Here is a 22,576-nt window from a genome sequence, read left to right as displayed (position 1 = left end):
TAATTTAACTTTGTTCGTTTTATATAAAAAAAAAGTTGAAAAGATGTTTTTCATTCAGTAGTGAACTTTGGAAGATTGGCAGTGAAAGAAATACAATCGCCAAAAGATAAGCGTTTCATTATTTCTAGTCGCCACTTTGAAAAATTACTCGCAAATGCGACTGTTTCACTCGCAATGTAGAGCCCTGATTACTAATATATTTATCGAGTCAGCAAGAGTCCATACAGTGCCGGAATAAGGTTTATCACCGTAACAGTTATGAATGAGTACTGTTGGTCAGAAAGAAGAATGGGTTTTGCGAAGTGGTGGACGAGTCTTTGATTGATTAATGTATCAAAGATGTTAGCGAAGATTGGGGGGGATTAGTAAGGCGATAACTGAACGGGTCAGTTCATTCACCAGAATTCTTGTACACTATAGTTATCTTCCAGCTGTTTGAATTAAAGGTTCTGTTGTTTGTAGAAAATTCGTAAATTGGAAGCAAATACGAGTGTTCAAAACTTCATTTTGTGTGTGTATGTGTGATTTCTAGGACTATGACAACAGAATATTCTTATTATCTTTCGGGTTCTCGAGTATATATCCGACACAGTTTGACACAGTTAATCGGCCAAGAAACACACCACTCTACATAAAAGCATATAAGATATCACCGGATACACACTTGAGAGCCAAAACAACGAAAAGAATATGCTGTTGTCATAGCCCTAGTGATTACCCTTTTTTAGTTGAAATCGTAGAAACACTAGTTCTGTTTAAGAGATTTTTCAGGCTTGCCAGGTTTCTTGAAATGAGTCCCGCGCTTTTTCAGAGCGTTGGCTTTTGTTTGTTGTCGTTGTTGTTATTGCTGCTGCTGCTGCTGTTGTTGCGCACTGAGCCTCAGTCATTCATTTCATATGAGTCCGATGATTTGTGTCGGCATTCGTTTCTCCGATATCTTTCTAGATAGGATTTTCTCTAGAAGATACCGGGTACATACGGGATTCACCACGTGAAGGTTGCCAATATCCCTAGGTGAAAGTATTTTTGTGAAACGAACTGAATTTGAATTTGGAACCCCCACGTTGTTAGCTCGTATGGCTTACCACTTAGTCATCGTCATCTTCCAATTGCTGCTGCTGATGTCACCTTTATGCAGTCGAAGCGCGCAGGTGTCAGGCTGACGAACTATGATCTTAAGTAGTCAAGTTAGCTGATTTCATCAAAATTTATCATGATCGAAAATTTATCATGATCGAGAATAATTTCCATTGATTGAAAATGTCAAGTTCGAACATTTATTTGAAATTTTACTTTCTTTATTTTTTGAGTTCGTTAAAAGTAAAGAGATCAGTTAAACGAACAGAGAAAGGAAAAGAGCAGCTTATAAAAATTAATCACTTTTTACGTTCGTTCACATTGCATCCTCTCCTGCCTCAGTCTCATGCAAAGACAAGAAAAACAGTGACAGACTTTCATGTAATGTGCAAAAATTTTAATTAAAAACGCACACAAAGAAGGTTTATTTGTTATCGAAATTAACTTATATCCGTCGAGTTTATGACCATTGAACTCGCCACAACAAAATGTAACCTATTAACAACAACAACAACAACAACAACAACAACAACAACAACAACAACTACTACTACTACTACTACTACTACTACTACTACTAATAATAATAATAATAATAATAATAAGAATAAGAAGAAGAAGAAGAAGAAGAAGAAGAAGAAGAAGGCGTTTTTCCATGGCGGTGTCATTGTAAAGAGGTACGGTGTTTGCTATTTAAATTAACTTAGACATATAATTACATTTTCATGTTGACTGACAGATTTATGACGAGTTTTATGGCAAGTTAGATTCTCTCGTTAACTAGTTACTAAAATCAAGAACTTGTTTAGGAAATGACTTTAAACTTTAAAATAATGTTACATTGCAAAATGGAATGGGGCGATAATAAATACGCTGTAATTAATCGAACAGTTTACCTGATAGTACTTAGGGGGAAAAACGTTTACAAAAAAAAAAAAAAAAAAGCAAAAAAAAAACAAAAACAAAAAAAACGCCGATATGTAAAACAGGTGGTTCTGTGTGGTGCCATATTTTAAAGTTACTCGAAAAGAAAATGCTGGTAAAAAAGTCCTTGGAATGTATGAAGCAACGAGTCGGCCGGTGTTTTTAAAAAAAATTTTTTTTACATGGGGGAACACCACTTATCAAGGCCCAGGAGCCACTCGGGGATAAGGGTTATTGGGTGTACAGTAATCACTGGGATAGTATCGTAGTAATAGTTGGTATTGGGGATTTGATAAGGTGTCATTACTTAAGGGGGCGGTTCATCAGGAATTTGTTTGTGTTGGACTTGAAGATATCCAAGTTGAATTCGGGGGGGGGGAACAGGCAAGCGGCAGAGAGTTCCACAGCCGTGCAGTTCTAAGAAAGAAGCTTTGTTCATGGAATCTACGTTTGATTTAGGCACGGATAAAGAGTGGGGGAAATTATTGACAGTGGTTTCAGCTAGTCAGGTGTTTTTCATAAAAGATTGGCGAGGGGGGACCAGAGAATTGAGCTCAGACGAGCACCTGCCATGGAAATAACGATAAAACAGAGACAGGCTCACAACGTCACTTCTGTGGGAGAGAGGTTGCAGGGAAAAGAAAAGGGCATCCCCCACCAAGCCACGAAGTCTATTTTGTACTCTGTCAAGGCAGGATAGACTGTTTTTAGCAGCTCCTGCCCAGATGTGGCAGCAGTACTCCATCCTTGGACGTACTTGGCTTTTATAGAGATAGAGAATTGCATGAGGAGTGAGATATCTACTGGAGCAGTAGAAGGATCCCATCATTTTTCCAGCGACCTTGGCAATGGATTTGATGTACGTGTTCCATTTCAGGTCAGGAGTAAAGGTCAAGCCCAGAAGCTTGTCAAAATATGAGGTCTCCCCAAGACAAGAGCCATTCATTTCAATTGATGTCAGATGAGCATCAGAACGTTGATGATGTAAAGATAGAAGCTTGGTTTTAGATGCATTAAAAGTAACCAGTCACCTTTTTACCTATTGTATCATGTGCTCAAGATCAGAGGAGAGAGAATCAAAGAGAACTTGGTCGTTTACGGTCTTTGATGTGTTGCCATAGATAATCGTGTCATCAGCATAGATGTCAACGAATGATTTTAGTATGTGTTTTGGGAGATCATTGAGGTAGATCAGGAAGAGAGTTGGACCCAGAATGGAACCCTGAGGAACTCCAGCATTAATACTGTGGGCCTCTGATTTCTGCCCATCAACCACTACTCTTATGAGCCTATCAGAGAGAAATGATTTAATGATAGAGTAAACATTTCCAGTTATACCGTAGCTGGAAATCTTGTGAAGTAGGCCCTTATGCCATACCTTATCGAAGGTCTTTGATATGTCAAGAGCAATTGCCCTAGAAATTAAGCCTTTGTTGAGAGATTCGCTAATTCTATGTGATATAGCTGTTAGCACGTCTGCTGTAGATCAAGCAGAATGGAAGCTGTCACTAAGAAGGTTATTTCTGCTGATGGGGTTAACTACTCTATTTAATATGGATTCCAGCAACTTACTCATGACACTCAGGAGACTTATTTGTCTGTATTGAGAGGGAGATGACTTACCACATGAATTCTTAAATACAGAGCATACTGATGAGGTTTTCCAGGGTGTTGGAAAGCACTTCTCCTTAAGGCAACGCTTAAACAGTTTGGTAAGTATGGAGGCAAGTTCTGGTTGTAGCTTTTTTAATGCTATAATTGAAATACCGTCAGGGCCAGTTGCTTTACTGGAATCAAGGTTCTTGATTAGCTTGGCAACCTCACGCACAGATATTTAGGTATCTAGCATGTTGTGTGTTGTAGGAGGAAATACGGGGAGTTGATGGCCTTCATCGCATAGGGTAGAATTTGCTGCAAAGTTCTTGGCAAATAGTTTGGCTTTGTCGGATGCTGACGAGATGACCTCTGGACCATTTATAATGGTTGGGATAGAACGCACGCTTCTGTTCAGGATCCTATTTGCTATTTGCCAGAACTGGTGGGAACCAAGCTGCTGCTCAGCTACTTTGGATTTAACGGATTGAGCATATAGCACTCTTGCATTTTTTATTACTCTTTTACAGTGGTTGCTGGCGGTCCTGAAAGCAGCTTTAGTCTCAGTGCATCTGTTACGTTGGTAGCCATGGAAAAAGTTATTTCTATGTGCGATGGCAGCAGCACATTCCGGGAAGGACCATGGCTGGCTGTAAGGTTTTTGTTGGAAATTTTGGATGGTATGAATTCGTTTATGCCAACAAGTAACCATTCTCTTAGGTCTGATACTATAGAGGACACATCCTTTTTAAACATGGAATGGAGAGGTAGATCAGATATGAATGTACGGAAGCTATCCCAGTCAGCCATAGAGTATCGGTATATAGTATGGTGGAGAGGTACATCTGTAGACTTATTATATTTCATTTTTATCTTAACTGATACAACAGAGTGGTCGGAGGATCCCAGATGAGATAGAACGGCACATGAGCATAGCTCTGGTGAAGTGGAGAGAAAAAGGTCTAGAAGGCTTGCGTACTGATCGGTAGTATCGGGCATACGGGTGGGCTCGCGAACAATCTGAGTGAGGTCATAAGCAATGGCAAAATCATGACAGAACCTCCCCTCATCATCAGTCTTATTTGAGTAGGTCAGCCATTCCACATTGTTGACATTGAAGTCACCGCAAATGTGAATGTTAGCCTCGGGATGAGCAGATAGGATGTGGTCAATTTTCTCTGATATACTCTTAAAGATAGTAACTCCGCTGTTATGGGGGCGATAGAGGGCAAATATAAATGCGGTGGTGTAAGCAAGTGCAACCCAGAAGCACATATAAGGTAGATTAGGGTCTTCTCTGGAGATGTCCCTGCCACATGGGAAGCCATCTTTAATGTAGGCACATATTCCATGCCCATGGCGATTTTGGGGGTCAGATTTAGATGTTAAGTTAGAGTATCCATTAATTAAGAACTCATCTAGGGAGGTAGTCGGCCCTATTCCAGTTTCGCTTAGAAAAATATGTCTGGTTTTGTCTCCTGTAATTGTGTTTCAACCTCTGGAAGGTTGGAACGTAGACCCCTGACGTTGGAGAAGGAGACATGGTAGTAGAGGGTCTGCGTTGGAGGATGGGGTTCTAGGTTTATTTGTGTTTTTTTTTTTTTAGATTTTTCATGTTGAGGATTTTGGGATTTGTGGAACAGGTCAGCATACTTGGTTAGAGCAGTACAGAGAGGGAAAGTAAGAGAGAAAAGACGGGAAGATGTTTTTTTGTAGCACATGATAAAGTAAAGCCGTAACAATTATTCACTAGTATGGCATCGAGAGGCCCCACCAGAGACTACTGCATGGTCCAGAATCCATTCACCAAATGGCAATACAGCAGCCCCAGTACTTTGCACCTGCTGATAGGACAGTCTCCTTAGTGGTAAATCCAAGGTTCGGGTCCCTGACTATCAGGCGGTTAACGTCAGCCCAGATGAAAACGTTTACCTCCAGCACCCTTACTAGTGACATGGCCGCAAGGATAGACATAGAGACAGAAAATTTCCGGCATCTCAAACTACTGTTCACAAAGTACTACCGACCTGGGAAGCAGCTTTTTCTTCACCCTTTGTCAGAAACATCACTCATTGGAAATGAGGACTGGGGGACAAAAAAGGAGAAGCGAGAGTTACTGGAGCTGCCGATAACACATCCACTGTGTTATCTGCTCTCCATAAGTGTTTAATTTGAAATTAATGAATTAATATTCTGGAAAGCCTACCATATATATAATATTTTTATTTATTTATTTTTGAAACAGTAATCTACGTAACTGCCTGTTTCGGGGCCCTACCCATCTTCAGTTTAGTTTTTATTGTTTATCTATTTACGTAGTTTTTTTTGTTGTTGATCTTTTTTAAACGATATTGAGTTTAATGTCTTCACCTTGAACATCGAATGTTTTTTTTTTAGAAATCGCCCATTTGTTTATTTTGTGACGTAAACAAATAATATTTTTATTTATTTATAAAACAGTAATCTACGTACATGCATGTTTCGGGGCCCTACCCCTCTTCAGCGTAGCTTGACTGTTATTAGGACTCGAAGCCTGGACCTTTTGTATTTCAGTACAGCGTCTTATCCATTACGCTACATTATATATAGAGAGCAATGGAAACATATTAAAGGTATATGCAGCTTCTCTTCTAATTTTCGGATTTTAATCATGTTAAATCACACTTCATTTCCTTTTGGTTGTTGTTATTTCTCTTGATGAGTAAAGGGCATAATAGATTCACTGATTGATATAATAAAATGATTGATTTTGCGCTACAAAACACATACTGTCAATAATTGTATGTCAACTGAATTAAAGGAATAAATTATAATATGGTCAACACCATGAATTCTGGGATGTAGTTTTTTGTCATTTATTCTCTATATTGCTCTGTAATTACATTGAGCTACTTAAATAAGGATTGGTATTTGTTATAAGAAAATATATTTCTACAGAAATACACACATACATATATATATATATATATATATATATATATATATATATATCTTAAGCATGTTAAATAGACGTGAAACTGATGATGATGATGATGATGATGATGATGATGATGATGTTACTCGATCTAAAGTCCCACCTTTCCTCAACCTAGTGACAATGTGATAATGTCAGCGTTCCTCTATTTGAAACCCCAGTCCCTGACAGGGCCATCCCACAGTCAGCATGACCTTCTTTTGGGGCAAATCTGGCTTCGGGAATTGCCGTGGAGCTTCGTCGGCGTCTAACCACTGAGCTGAGCGTCGCCGGTTGTTGTAAACAACCCGCTTTTTATCGCAAGTCACCCCAGTCGAGAAATGGGTCGTTCTTGTTGCGTAAAAGAAGGGAAGATTACACTTCATAACGGTTTTTCTTTTGGTTGTCCTTTAATTCATGAAGAACCTATTCATCAAGATTTTTTTTGCCTTTCTAATCTCTCTCAGGTGGTTGGAAATCGTTGTATTCGTTACATATAATTCACAAGCAAGTTATTGAACAGTCGTGCGTGGATTCGCTTCGACTAAGGCTCTTAATTAATCGTTGTCAACATTTGATGGCCGACTACTATGCTCATAATCTTCAAGACTCGTCGCCGCCACGAAATTTCTGAAACCAACATTCAATGCTAATTCCTTCTTCGTTGATATTACGAGCTGGTTCAGCAGCTTTTCGGCCTAGCTGGAATTGAAATTAGAATTGTGCAAATTTGGGTGTTTTTTTTCCATCTCGTATTCAACGTTCTGAAAAGAATACATAATTGTTTTAAAACGATTATAATTTAAACAATTAGACAGAGCAAAAAAACGCTCTTAACTATGATATATGAAGTAATTGTATTATAACTAAAACTTATTTGAAAATACATCATTTGCAATCAAAATTAAAAATTCCGCAAAAGCTTTCTGGTCAACTTAATATATGTGTATGTGTGTGCATGTGGGTGTGTGATCAAATGCAGCTATTTTGTTGTCTTATAATTCGTCAATGTGGTCAGGCATTAACCTCGAAATTCGAAACCCCGACGGAAAAGATTAAAAAGTTAAAGAAAAAGAGAGAATATGTATAAGCATAATTTCTTTTAGAAAAATAAATCATTATTATTATTAGATTACTTTTAGATTAACTGTTGCGCATTTTCCATTTCACAAGCATATATTTTACTAATGTGACCTGTGGAAATTACACGGTCAATTAAACAGGAGGAGTTTAAATAAATACTGGCATTAGAAACAAATTAAAAATTAACAACACTTCACTGCCTACTTTCACTAACTACACGGTTGCTTTTTCTTTACATTTAAAAAATTAACTTTAGAATTCCTACGGAGCACGCATTTATTTCGACGAAACAACACGGTAACACATACGCGCAGAGCAATTACCTAATAAACAAACAGCAGAAATACTTAACTGATTCCGAAGCATTTTGTTCAGTTACAGACATTGGCGAATTGGAAGTGGATTATACGCTTTAAATAGTGCAAATAAGAAAACGAAATTATATTCATTAGTTTTAACTTAGTTGATCGTTTTATACAGACGATTAGAAAAAAGAATTTACTTTTAACCTAACATGAGAACCCATGAAACATCCGTGGTTTAATAATAAATTATTTATTAGAATTAAAAATTAAATTCTGGACGACTGACGAGTAGAAACAGAGAAGCAGGAAGAGAGTACACTGTCAACGCGATGGTTGTAGGTTCAATCCCCAGCTTGGGAGAGGTGCTGGTCTAGCCGCACTGATAAGTTGTGATACAACGAAACAGTATTGTATGTTTATAACTACAAACAAATATATATATATATATATATATATATATATATATATATATATATATATATATATATATATATATATATATAAAGAAAGCTTTCTGCAAAGTCAGATGAAATTATCGGATCGTTGACACGATTCAGTAATCGAAACATATGTAACTAACCAGATAAAACGGTAATAATAATAATAATAATAATATATATATATATATATATATATATATATTTGCTCTGCAATAGTATTGAGCACTCTCTTCAGATTTTTACTAATTACCATTTTTGTTATATATATATATATATATATATATATATATATATATATATATATATATATACTAGCAAAAGTACCCGTTCTTGACTGGGTTCAAAAACAGCCTACAGAAAATGGACTCTGATTTATGAAAGTATGATAGGTTATGAAAAGGAAGGGTTGTAAAGAGATAGCTTCGAATTTGGGGGTATCAAAACCAAAGCAAAATATGATGAAAGTAAAAATAAAATAGATAAACTCCATAATTTGTTATACCATACCTGTTCACACTGAGACACTTATCACGATATTCTCTGGATCTATATTAAAAAACCTTGTTAAACTTTGTGACATATTTACATTCTATGGAGGTCAGGCGCGAACTAACACCCCATAATTTTATTATACCATATTTCTTCAAACTGAAACATAATTATCAAAGTATAATTACGCAGATAGATATGAAAAGTCTTTGTTAAAGTTTGTGCCTATTTTCATTCTATGGAGGCCAGGCGCGAACGCAGACCCCCACAATTTTATTATACCATCCCTATTTAAGTTAAAACATACTTATCAAAGTAGTTTATGTACATCTATATCAAAAACTCTTGTAAACGTTTTTTTTTTTTAATTTTAACATTTTTTATTTCCATACTTTGTGGACCAGGCGCGAACACAAACCCCACAATTTTTATGAACCACCGTTCTGCCAGATCAAACATACCCATTTCTGTGTCTCGATACATCTTCTATCATTATATGTAATCAGTTTTTTAAAATAGTCAACCATATAGGAGCCTGTTCGTGGCCAGACACACACACACACACACACACACACACACACACACACACACACACACACACACACACACACACATTCAGCTTTATATTATAGATATAGAATATATTTTAAAAAATCCGATCTTCAAGGTGAAGACACTAACCTCAATATCGTTTTAAAAAAAATCAACAACAAAATCTACGTAAATATATAAACGATAAAAACAAAACAGCGACTCGCCTATGGCATCATAGCGTTATGGATAAGACGCTGGACTGAAATACATAAGGTCAAGGGCTCGAGTCCTAATAACAGTCAAGCTATGCTGAGGAGGGGTAGGGGCCCCGAAACATGCATGTACGTAGATTACTGTTTTAAAAATAAATAAAAATATGTATATATATATATATATATATGTAGATATATATATATAGAGAGAGAGATAATATTTCCAGGTAAATAATTTTTAGAGGTGAAGAAACCAAAACATTTAACGAGGTTCATGCGAAAGTGTTCAATGCCAAAGTACAGTTAGATATAATTTTTTTTTCCGTCATCAATAAAATGTAGCTACACATTCATTAGTCTGTTCCGGTTAGCCAGTTACATTTACATTACGAGCTCTACTTTTGTATGAACAGCATCGCCTGAAGAAGTCTCTAGCTACATGTAATAACTGACTGATCCAAACATGTTCAGTAATATGTAGTGAAATTATAATGATTTTCAGAATGTGAGAGATTGTATATAATAGATTCCACAGACAAACAACGTCGCAGCACACAAGAGCGATGACAGTCAAAGAACCGGAAGTCCAAGGTTCGTGGCTGTGGAATTTATTATATATATATATATATATATATATATATATATATATATATATATATAGTTATTAGACCCTTTCAGATGAATGCTCTTAAAGTTGAGCACTGTCTGAGAAATAAAGGTGGTAGACTGGCCTTGTGCGAGTTCACAATTTCCAGTCGTTTAAACACTATTAACTGCCTTAACGTTGTACCTGTCTTGGACATATATAGTTGTTAATGACTTAGCAGTTTATGGTGGCCTGGAGGTAACGTGCTTGCGAATGCAGTCACATGTGTCTTTGAAGCTGGGTTCGAATCTAGACTAAACTTCCCGCACTAATGATTACGAAAACATGAAACACTACAGTCTGTAGGAATAAAAATAATTCTTTGTAACTAATTCCAACTTTAAGAAGAAAATTCTTAAAATTGAGCACTGTCTAGGAAATAAAGGCGGTTGGCTGACTTTGTACGACTTCACAATTTCCAGTCATTTGAACACTATTGATTATCTTAACGTTGTGCCTGCATTTGCATTTATAACTGTTAATTTATCTTAATTCTCATAGCGGTTGGTTGGCAACGTCCTTGAAAATGGAGTTAAAAGTGGCTTTGTAGCTAAGTTCGGATCATCCGACTAATAGCAATCGTCACTTCCTGCATTGATGATTGCGAAAGCATGATGCACTAGTGTCTGTAGGTATAAAAATCATTATATATAGCCTTTTTCGGGAACGATCTCTCTCTCTCACACACACAAGTTCCTTTAGCCGATTTTACGAAATTTCACACGAAGGTACTTTACATGTCTGACAGTGTCCTTAAATGGTTTTTTATCGGAATGTTTTTGATAAGTATCGATAATTGATCATCCGAAAAATACGATGAAACAGGCGATTTTTACCAAAATGAACACCTTACACAGCCTAACACCACAAGTGCATTCGAGAAATTGTATTGCCACATAAGCCGAAAGGATCGAAATATAAAATCAACAGTATGTTCTTTGATATGGTAAAAAAGCACAATTGAACCATGATACTTGACGTTTTCATTTTAAACTTAAAAGAATGATTAAAAGTTTAAAGTTAATTGTGTGTAATTCTTAATTATTTGAATAATAAATGAAGAGTATGAATTAATCAGTATTTTTTGGAGGCTATGCAGATTTTGAAAAGAAACATTATGTAAACTAACAAGGAAATTCAAGCAACTCCTCTTTAACAACACATCACCGAATACCGATAGATCTCAGCCTTTTTTGCTGGAGCGCCGAAGACTGAAGGACGACCTAATTTTGGCTTATAACCTCCTTCGTGGCCATTACGACCTACCATGGGATCTTCTCTTCACTCCGGCACCCAAACGTGAACTGTGGACGCGACTTGAAGCTGTTTCATCAGAGAGTCCAGCTAAGCCGACGAAAGTCGCATTTTCCATCCGTATATCGGCTTCCTGGAATAGACTGTCGCTTGAGCTTGTCACCGCACAAACAACGGATCAGTTCAAGACAAAGATGGGCAGGTGCTAGTCAAATGTATTCCTGACCGGCTAAATTCGCAGCGCCCCCCCTCTCTCTCTCTCTCTCTCTCTCTCTCTCTCTCTCTCTCTCTCTCTCTCTCTTCCCGCGCCCTTATTAACGGCGACGAAACGTAATGTTTTAATCTATGTCGAATAAATTGAATTGAATTGAATCCATGTTCTCTCTCAACTATCAATAATTCCTCTGCTTGTCTTCCTTAATTCGCCCTTCTTAAAGTAGCCGTTCTCCTCCCAAACAAATGAATGTTACTCGTGCCTATAAAATATTCACCATTAAAAATCGAACGCATAACGTGCGAAACAGTCCACACATTTCAAACCTTCAGTGTTATAGTAGATACCATTTAAACCTCCCGTGTATTTGAAACCAAACATTGCCAAGTCATTTCCGTTAAAAGAAACGTGATAGATTACAAGTACAATATACGCTCATAATATTATTAAACATCCTCTTCAGTCAGTAAGAGAAAATATCTCCGTTTTAAGAATCAAACTTGCGCACATCGTTTTGTATATTTGTTTATAATTCAACGTGATAAACGAACGAAAATAATGGCCAGAAATAAATCGTTGAATAATTACAATGTAAACGTATGTAATTGTTTTTTTTTTTTTTTTTTTGTGCGAAGCAGAATTATGTTAAGAACGAGTGATAAATAACGTTGAAAAAAATGTATGGGGGCGCGCGGACGCAATAAGAATTTTAATGTTCCAAAGTGTTTATAATATTTAATAATTTTAGTAAGCGAATGAAGAGTGTAGCAGTTGTCATGATAGTCTGCGTTTGGCATCTATTACTAACAAAGATTTGGTATTTGTCTGAAACTGAAACTATACTGTTACATCTATATATGAAACCAAAACAATATAATTACTATCTACTACTAATAGAGATTTTATATCTATTTATCTAAAGCTGATTCTATACTATCATATATCTTGAGCCGAAACTACAGGGTGGAACGATAAAATTGCCATAGAAAAGACGACATGATTCCATTTCCGTTTGATGAAAACCGGTTTTTTTCTTTTCTTTTATGTTACAGACCATCTACTAGTTGGGCAATTATGTACAAACTCCAAGAGCGATAGGAGCCTTCTATCATGTCTGAAAGTGACACAATGTTCAACAAGTGAGATCGGAGATGTGCCGCTGTACAACTCATTCTCTCTACCGATCCAAGTTATGACATGACAACAATCTCCCATCAGCGTTCGTGAAAAAGGCATGCTCCCAGTTCCGGATGCATATCGAAGTAGTAATTGAGGCTGAAGGCGGCTACATTGAATAGATGTCAGTTCTAGTACATAATCAAGTTACCTGAATTAATTTTTTCAATAAAACTGCAGTGTTGCTTATTTTAGGCCGATACTTTTATCGTTCCACCTTGTACTGTTGAGTGAGCAAACGAATTTACAAGTTGAAATTGTAAGAAATAGTTTTATGTGCGTGTGCGTTTTTACTATCGAGTTACCACTTATCAAGGCTAAGAGTCATCCGAGGATAAGAGTTAATAAGACTGAAACGACTGTCCGTTGAAAGATGAGGAACACTATGTGAGTATTAACATAAAACAATGGTTATGAACTAAATTTGTTATGGAATAACAAGAATTTATTGAAATCAGATTTAAAGAGAACCAAATTGTAATTAGCAGGAAGCAATTCCGTGGTAATCTGTTCCAGAGATGGGAAAGCCTTTGCAAAGTAGCTCTGTGTACGAGTTCTCAAGTTCAGCTTGCCTGGGATGCAAGAATTCTGAGAGCGCCATGTTAGGCATCAATCGGTAAAAATTAAATGATAATGATGACTCACCACACGCACAGACATACACATACATACACACACGCACGCAGGCAGGCAGGCAGGCAGGCAGGCATACACACACACACACACACACACACACACACACACACACACACACACACACACACACAATCTACCCCGAAAGACGAGATTGGGGTCGATGCTGTACGGTTCTCTATGATTAAATTTGAGCTTTTCAAAATAATGAAGGTCCACAGTTGCAAATTATTTTAAAGCATTCAGCTGTTTTTATTTTCGTCTTCTTCTTTTATTTCAAAGCGGACTTTAAGATTAGTACAATTATGGTGTTTATTGCAGCAACAGTCAATTATCAAATATAGTGAATTAGGAGTTGTAGAAAAAAGAAAACCCTAGAGAACAAAGGGGCCAAGATCGTAAACGATTACTTTTAACTTCATCAATTGTCATCTTCATCAAAAGAAGAAGAAAAATAAGGGATAAAGGTCATCAAAGGGAAATTCGAACAGGCAGCGACCGTGCTATCCACCCCCGAAACACCCTATCGACGTTGGGTGGCCTGCCGAATGCGAGCAGGTGACAGAAAAGGGTGGTTTTAGAAGCGTTCTGGTGAACTTTGTCGTTTTATTTTACTTTTACCGATTAATAAATTGCATAGAACACGTTGTAACAGTAACAACTTATGAATAAAAAACAAAAAAAAAGAAAAGAAAAAAAAAACGAAAAAACTTTACTGAGTAGGCACGTTTATCTGGGAAAACTTCCGTGTGTGCGCATGCGCGTGCATGCCTCTTGTCTCTAAGTAACTTATACGTCATTGTTTTTATTAATTTTTGTTAAGCGATTGAAATCAAAATGCAATGACAAAATATAAGCAATGTTTAGAAATACTAATTTAATTTTTCCTTTTTAGAAAGTGGGGGAGGGGGGGCCAACCGCTTCTCAAGACACGAAGACGACCAGAGGATAAGGGTTATTGAAAGTAGACGACTAAATTGTCCACTAGTATATATATATATATATATATATATATATATATATATATATATATATATATATATATATATATAAACTAGCATGGGTGCCCGGCGTTGCCCGGGTATTTGGAGATGTATGTTGAGCAAAAAAAAAAAAAAAGTGGTCAATTTATTTAAATTTGACCCCTATTATGACCACTTAGAATTTATTGTTTTGGGCACAAATTAAGTTATTAAGTTAGATCTATGTCCAAGGCACCTATATCTAAAATTTCACGTATTTAGACCGAAAATTGTCGGAGGAGTTTGGTAGCGTTCTCAAAGGTCAAATCGTTGAAATTTGACCCCCTAATCGCCAAATTTCTGGCCGTAAACCGATCACATCGATTTTCCCAAATCTCAGTACCCTGTATATCAAATTTCGAATCTGTAGACTTAAAATTGACAGAGTTATTGCGTAGGGAAATGTACACACACAGACACATAGATACACAGACACGCAGACATCAGGCAGACACTTTCACTTTTATAGATATACTAGCATGGGTGCCCGGCGTTGCCTGGGTGTTTGGAGGTGTAGGCTGAGCAAAAAAACAAAAAAAAAAAACAAAACAAAACAAACAAAAAAAACGATCAATCGTTTTTTTTAATTTGACCCCTATTATGACCCCTTAACATTTATTGTTTTGGGCTCAAATCAAGTTATTAAGTTAGATCCATGTCCATGGAACCCATATCTAAAATTTCAAGTGTTTAGACCCAAAATTGTTGGAGGAGTTTGGTAGAGTTTTTAAAGGTAAAATTCTTGAACTTTGACCCCTTAATAGCCAAATTTCTGGCCGAAAACCGATCAGATAGATTTTCCCAAATCTCAGTACCCTGTATATGAAATTTCGAGTGTGTAGACTTAAAATGTACAGAGTTATTGCGTAGGGAAATGTACACAGACACACACACACAGACAGACACTTTCACTGATATATATATATATATATATATATATATATATATATATATATATATATATATATATATATATATATATACTAGCATTTCAGTCCGGCGATGCCGGGGTGTTTGGAGGTGTATGTTGAGCAAAAAACAAAAGGTCAATTTTTTTTAACTTTGACCCCTTTTATGACCCCTGAACATTTATTGTTTGGTGCTCAAATCAAATTATTAAGTTAGATCCATGTCCAAGGCACCTATATCCAAAATTTCAAGTGTTTAGACCGAAAATTGGCAGAGGAGTTTGGTAGAGTTCTCAAAGGTCAAATCGTTGAACTTTGACCCATTAACAGCCAAATTTCTGGCCAAAAATAGATTACAAAGATTTTCCCAAATCTCAGTACCCTGTATATCAAATTTCGAGTCTGTAGACTTAAAAATGTACAGAGTTATTGCGTAGGGAAATGTACACACACACACACACACACACACACACACACACACACACACACACACACACACATGTTCACTTTATATATATATACTAGCAGGGATGCCCGGCGTTGCTCGGGTGTTTGGAGGTGTATGCTGTGCAAAAAAAGCAAAAAAACAAAAAAATGGTTAATTTTTTAAAACTTTGACCCCTATTATGATCCCTTAAAATTTATTGTTTCGGGCTCAAATCACTTTATTAAGTTAGATCCATGTTCAAGGAACCTAAATCTAAAATTTCAAGTGTCTAGACCCAAAATTGTCGGAGGAGTTTGGTAGAGTTCTTAAAGGTCAAATCGTTGAAATTTGACCCCTTAACAGCCAAATTTCTGGCTGACACCCGTCACATCGATTTTCCCAAATCTCAGTACCCGGTATTTCAAATTTCGAGTCTATAGACTAAAAATTGACAGAGTTATTGCGTAGGGAAATGTACACAGACAGACAGACAGACAGACACACAGACACACAGACAGACAGACAGACACTTTCACTTTTATAGATATATAGATATATACTAGCATTAAATTTTCGACCCAAACCGATTAAAAAACTTGCCCTATTTATTTATTGGGCTCAAATCAAGTTATTAAGTTAGATCCATGTCCAAGGAACCTATATCTAAAATTTCACGTGTTTAGACCCAAAATTGTAGGAGGAGTTTGGTAGAGTTCTCAAAGGTCAAATCGTTGAACATTGACCCCTTACTCGCCAAATTTCTGTCCGAAAACCAATCATATTGATTTTTTCCAAAACTAAGTACCCTGTATATCAAATTTCGAATCTGTAGGCTTAAAATTGACAGTTATTGCTAAGGGAAATGTACACAGACACACAGATACACAGACACACACACAGACACTTTCATATATATGTATATATATATATATATATATATATATATATATATATATATATATATATATATATATATATATATAAGCAGATATTTAAGGGGAAAAAACATCGGAAAGAGTACAAATAAGGGAAATATATCCCGTATATAAATATACGTGAGAAAAAAAGTGGGGGACATTTATATATCTTACATAAAAAAATATACACGAGAAGGAGGGTGAAGAAGACCTATATATATATATATATATATATATATATATATATATATATATATATATATATATATATATATATATATATTATATTTTATATTTTATAAAGCTCCCCTCTTCGGTAGAGCACTCTCGTAAATTATCTTACTCGCTACTTAATTTAGCTGAAATAATGCGAAGCTCGCGATTTGTTTACAAACAAACGTTTGAGCCCTCTACGAGTGGCGAACGGATGTTTATTTAAATAGACGTTCGGACAGTTTAATTTCGGCCACCGATTCCGTAGTCAAGGGGTAGGACTGCCGACTGTCATCACGACGGTTCTAGGTTCGATCCTCGGCTTGGGAGAGGTGTTAGTCTAGCGGCACTGATGAGTTGTGAAACAACGAAACAGGTCTGTATGTCGATGACTAAAATATATTATATATATATATATATATATATATATATATATATATATATATATATATATATATATATATATATATATATATATATTAGGTTCATTAGAGGTTCATTAATACACTGGATCTTTTAGGTGACTTATGATAAGATACCATAATGGTATATATATATATTATGGTATCTTATCATATGGTATATATATATATATACCATTATGGTATCTTATCATAAGTCACCTAAAAGATCCAGTGTATTAATGAACCTCTTCTGCCGCAGTCATGTGATAGAGTCGGACTCAAGAATTTTCAAATCATTCTTCCATTGGCCTAGGAACAAAATACATCCCTCTCCCCAAAAATCGTCCTTACATGGCAAACTACATTCTGGGTTATTTAATTATCTAAAAGAAAAAAAAAAGCAGGTTTCTTATTGAAAATCATACTGTTTAGAACAGACGGAAAGCAATTATTAATAGTCTGCTTGAATTGATTGATAAGAGGGTCATATTTTTATCCAACTCACGGCAATTTAATATATGCGGGATATTTAGGGGGAGGGGGCAACGGTTATATCGTTGTTAAAGTAGTTAATTTTGAATTTAATACATTTGTCAATAATGAATTCAGGGTAGCGATTATCGACAAGAATTTTTTAAATTTTTGTAATTTCAGCATCTAGTCGACATGGGAAACAGATAACCAAAGCCCTATGTACTAATATTTGGATCAGCGTCAGCTTGATAGTTTGGGGTGTAAATAAACTCCATTTAGTATATAAACCCGTGAAGGTTGGTTTTTGTATAAAGAAGTAAGAAGCCCGCCTCTGGACACTTTTATCAGGCATGGAATGATAAATATATTGATTTTTCTTAAGATTAATACAATAGAAAAATGTTTTTGTTTTTTTTTCTAGAGAAAATTCCTCGAGTCAATCGACCAATTGCTACAAGAGTGTGCAATACTAAACACATTGTCTTTCATAGCTGAAAAAGTATCGGAGTAAGGGGGCATGGTGTTTTAACTGAGAAAACATGATTTAAAATGCAGTGAGAACCTCAATATCACTAATGTATTTAGGAGGAACACAAAAATTCAAGCGTTTAGAGAGAACAAGTTTCTCAGAATCAGAAAAGAATCACTCTAGAAAAATTAAAGATGTGTCTATCAAGATTGGTGTTGTCCGAACAAATCTATTCTTAATAAGTAACGACAGATGTTCGTTGAATTTCTGAGTAGATGATTTCCTATTGAACTCGTCATGATTAACGAGAAGACGAGAGAAACGGAAGAAATAAAACAAAAGGACAGAAAAATATAGGTAGAACGCCATAAGCGATGGTGACAAGACAAATGATATTCAAGTTGACGTGAAAACTTTTCTATGTCAACAGTGTTGAAGGCACGCTCGATAAGAAAACTGGGGTACAATTTGTCGAGAAAGATACGTTTAGAAATATAACGGGAGGCTACGATATTTTCCAAACAGGATTTAAGAAAAGTAAATAAGAAGTTTTAAATGTAATTTTGTTTTTCAAACCGGAAAGCCGGTTGAGCGTATTGATCTGGGAGCGGGTGTATAGTTTTGGAAACTAGTAGAAGAGTTTGTAAGGTGTAGCCAATTTTTAAATGACAGAAAAGAAAATTCTTTTTAATTAGAAACGTATTTCTCCATCTTCATCAGAGGAGTACGATGGCATTTTGATTTTAAAAACGAAAGAAGGAAGGGGGAGAAGTTATATCTATCCATCTATCTATCTATCTATCTATTTATATATCTATCTATCTATCTATATATATATATATATATATATATATATATATATATATATATATATATATATATATATATATAACATTCATATATATGGTTAAGCGCTAGTTTTACTCATTTAGAACTGCTTTTAATCTTCACCGCTCACTCATTTTGCGATCAAATTTCAAACAATTTTTTAACGTTAATAGGTCACCGTCTCAGTTATATTTTAAAAAAAGAATTTCAATTTTCGTTCAATAAAACAAAAGTTATAATAAAATTACTGTGTTAAAAAATTCTCAGAATTTGTAAGGAACGAAGCGACTGTTTTTTTTTTCATTGGAGGTTTGTTACCATAGCATTCAAATCCGTTAGGCTACCTCAAATCGGCTGGGAACGGCGGAGATGACGTACAGGATATAAAATAAACTTTCGCTAATAATTCACCGCTGTCCCGATCTGCCGCTCAGTTGTACTGTCGCTAATAATTCACAGGTAACAAGTGAAACGGAAAAATCAAATTTTATTTTAAAGCAAAGCCAGGAAAAATCATGGATTACATAAAAATTCAAGCATGAAAAGTAATATAGATAAGTTAAACATGGAAAAGTAAAGGGACTAGTTGATAAATCGGGAAAAAGAAAAAAGAAAAGACATTCTAGTAAAAAATACAAAAAATTTATAACTTAAAATATTGCAGTATTAATTAAAAATTGATTATATGATGTTAAATTTAATTTAAAAAAATCTTAATGCTGCAATATTTAAAGTTACAAATTTATTATATTTATTACTACGATACCTTGTCTTTTTCTTTTTCCAGTTTTAACAACTAGTCTTTTTACTTTTCTAAGTTTAAACTTAATCATATTACTTTTCATGCTTGCAGTTTCTATGTAATATATATATATATATATATATATATATATATATATATATATATATATATATATGAGCAAACAGTTAATAAAATATGTTAAAAAACACTTTTGAAATGAGTTAAAAACATATTTAATCTGAAAAGGAAACACTAGATAAATGGATAGTCCTTAATCCGCGGAGTTTCGAAGGGTAGGAATTAGCAAAATGCGGGATCGGATTTTGCATGCAGAAGTATTTGATGAAACAACAAGTAAGTCAAAGATCTTACTTAAAAACAAAATAAGTTAAGCAGAGGGAATATGGTAAAGAAAAAGGTGATTACACATGAATGGATAGTCTGGTGGAAGATAAAATATCCAGTGACGGTAAAATCCAAATGTAAAACTTCAAGAAAGTTAAAAGAATATCCATTTGTACAAGTAAAATCCAAAGACATCCCGTAATTGGAAGAAGATGGTCCATAATAATCCAAAGGGAGAAATCCATGGAATAATTCACAAACATGTGTACAAGGAAAAAAAAATATTAATAAAAGAAAAATAAGATGAGCTTTTCACTCTACTTCCGAGACATAACATATATATATATATATATATATATATATATATATATATATATATATATATATATATATATATATATATATGAATATATATACAGGGTGAACGGAAAGTCCTTGGACCATTTTTAGTTTTAAAATTAAATATTGTTAAAATCACTTTTTCTCTTTTCGAATAAAGTAAGTATTTAGTCTAACTATTGATCTAATTATTTTCAACAAAAATATTAAGATAATTTTGTTTTAACTTTCAGAAAAATGAGCAAACGAGAGACCATAATTCAGCTTCATTGCGCGGGAAGGACAAACTCAGAGATTATTAAGCTCTTGAAAGTGGCTAAATCTATCGTGTACCTTGTTGTGAACAGATTTAAGGAACTTGATACATCTGAAGACCGTCCTAGGAGTGGAAGATCTCGCACTGCTCGAACAAAGAAGGTGATTAAAGCTGTCCGAGAGAGGTTAAGGAGGAACCCGAAGAGATCTGCAAGACAAATGGCTAAAAACATGAATGTGAGCGTGACCTCGATGAGAACCATCGTAAAAAACGATCTCCAGTTGTCCCCCTACAAGATGAGAAAGAGACAGTACCTCACACTTGCCCAAAAGCACAAGAGACTTGAAAGAGCAAAGCTTCTTCTTGGAGAACTAAAGGCTGGCACGGCAGCGCTGGAGATCGTTTTTTCTGATGAAAAACTCTTCACAATTGAAGCGACTGTTAACAATCAGAACGACAGAGTTTACGAAAAATCTTCAGCAGACATTGATGACTCCGTGAGAATAGTTTTCCGCCGACAAAAGCCGTCTTCCCTCATAGTGTGGGCTGCAGTCTCCAAATCTTGGAAGTCGCCTCTGATTTTCGTAGAGCAGGGGGTTAAGATCAACACAGATCGCTACATTAACGATATTTTGGTTCCAGCATTTGAAGAGATGAAGAAACACTTCAAAGATCAGCATTTCACCTTCCAACAAGATGGAGCACCATCCCACACCTTCAGCAAAAACGCAGGACTGGTGCCAACGTAATTTTCCAAGATTCTGGAGTAAAGAGATGTGGCCTCCTGCATCGCCTGATTTGAATCCCATGGATTTTTCGGTGTGGTCTTTGTTGGAGGCAAAGGTCTGTTCTGTTGCTCATCCAAGTGTTGATGCTTTGAAGACATCTCTTCTGAGTGAATGGGCTAAAATACCTCAGGAAACGCTGCGTGCCTTGGTGTGTAACTTCAGACAGAGAATTGAACGTCTAATCGAAAGGAAGGGACATCACATTGAAAATAAATAATTTGAATTTATTCTTGGTTTCCTAACTTATAATTTTCATTCATGTTTAATTTATATTTTTGTAATTTTCTATTAATAAACCACTTTTGAATTGGTCCAAGGACTTTCTGTTCACCCTGTATATATATATATATATATATATATATATATATATATATGAATAAATATATATATATATGAATATATATATATATATATATATATATATATATATATATATATATATATATATATATATATATATACATGAATAAATCAATTGGAATTTTGAAAGACTTTCAGATTACAGATTGTATAATACTGTAAAATTACAATGACAATCTCAACCAGATAAAAAAAAGCTCAATATACGCGATAGAACAATAGTATAAATGAAAATTTGAAATTAAATTCTGTAAATTTAAAAAAATTACGAAAAATTTATTATTCGAAGAAGAATACAAAAATAAGTCATGGTCGAATAATCTGTCGAGAATCTTATAATTTACACAATTTGCTTCCAATACATTCGCACACACACTTATATATATATATATATATATATATATATATATATATATATATATATATATATATATATATATATATTAGTGGCTTGTCAAGTCCACAGGGGGGGGACAATCGAAGCAGCAAAACTGAAGCTGGCATGCGGGACATTATATATGCAAATGTACGCAAGTTTGGACATATTTTAA

This window comes from Euprymna scolopes, chromosome 13 (genome assembly GCF_053919585.1).
Source record: "Euprymna scolopes isolate OS-2025 chromosome 13, ASM5391958v1, whole genome shotgun sequence".
Classification (NCBI taxonomy): domain Eukaryota; kingdom Metazoa; phylum Mollusca; class Cephalopoda; order Sepiida; family Sepiolidae; genus Euprymna; species Euprymna scolopes.
This window is presented reverse-complemented; position numbering follows the sequence as displayed.